Source organism: Myotis brandtii, unplaced genomic scaffold (genome assembly GCF_000412655.1).
Source record: "Myotis brandtii unplaced genomic scaffold, ASM41265v1 scaffold1076, whole genome shotgun sequence".
NCBI lineage: Eukaryota > Metazoa > Chordata > Mammalia > Chiroptera > Vespertilionidae > Myotis > Myotis brandtii.
This window is the reverse complement of record NW_005353663.1, coordinates 284,499-285,809: the sequence shown is the minus strand read 5'-3', so window position 1 is coordinate 285,809 and position 1,311 is coordinate 284,499.

Here is a 1,311-nt window from a genome sequence, read left to right as displayed (position 1 = left end):
GGCACAAATTAGGCAGTTTTCATTAATGCTTAAAGGTCATTAGGGTACCATTAGCAAATTAGAGTTTTAGTTTAACTAAAAGGCAGCCTAATGGCCTGAAATAATGTATGTACCTCTAAGAACATTACATCAAAATTGAGGACATTTAATTTAATAATTTAACAAATACTTCAAAACTTTTGTCCTCTCAAAAATTATTTCAGAATCTACTTTTTAACTTGATGAAAATGTTACCATATTTTCTTCACACACTTTGGTGACTACTAATGAATCATTGATTGGCTGTATATTCATGCATCTGTGTCATATACTTTTATTGAAATGAACTTAAGAATAAAGATAAATCCAATAGTCCCTGAACTCAAGTCACTCAAAAATCTAGGAAAGAATAAAAAAGATCTAAACACAAAGTTACTTGGCTTGAATAGTACAAAGTATTACAAGTATTGCAAGACCTTTACTTTCTAAAGTATGTAGAAAATCCCTGCTTTTGCTATCGATATAGAATCCTATTACAGTTATATAATAAAAACTATTAATAGAAAATGATAGCATACAAATATTAAATCATATTTCAATAACTGCTTTTTAGTTCAAAACAATATTTTTGTAGTTTTCTAAATAGTACAAACACATCATCTTATTTAATCTTCAAAACAACTCTAGGAAGTAAGTAGGGAATACTAGTATAATGCTATGATCTGTCAAAGATGAGACACTGAGGCTCAGAAATTTGGCATCTGACATGCATTGTGTGTCATTGAGATTTATTCTCCTTCTGATCTCTGCCCTTGCATAACGTCCTGTGTGCTGGGGCTCAAACTTAATGCAGCTTTTAGTCTCAGGCAATGCTATGGTCCATGAATCCCTTCTCCTTTTGCCCATCATGGGAAGCCAGACAGAAATGTAAATTCACTTTTGCCTCTGTCTCTCAAGCCTGGGGTAAAACTTAAACAGAATGTAGCCCATTGTGTGTTCCAGGCACCCTCTCCAACGATCATTTCACCTAATATGCATCGGTTTATTTCCAGGCTCTGTGTTTTGTTCCATTGGTCTATATGTCATCGTTATGCCGGTACCATACTGTTTTCAACAGATAAATGGATAAAGAAAACGTGCTCTATACATACAATGAAATATTAGTGAGCCTTAAAAAAGGAGGAAAACCTGTCATTTGAGACAATGTGGACAAACCTGAAGGACATGATGCTAAGTGACATAAGGCAGCCAGTCACAAAAGGACAAATACTGCCTGATTCCACTTATTTGAGGTATTTTAAACAGTCACACTCATAGAAGCAGAGACTACAA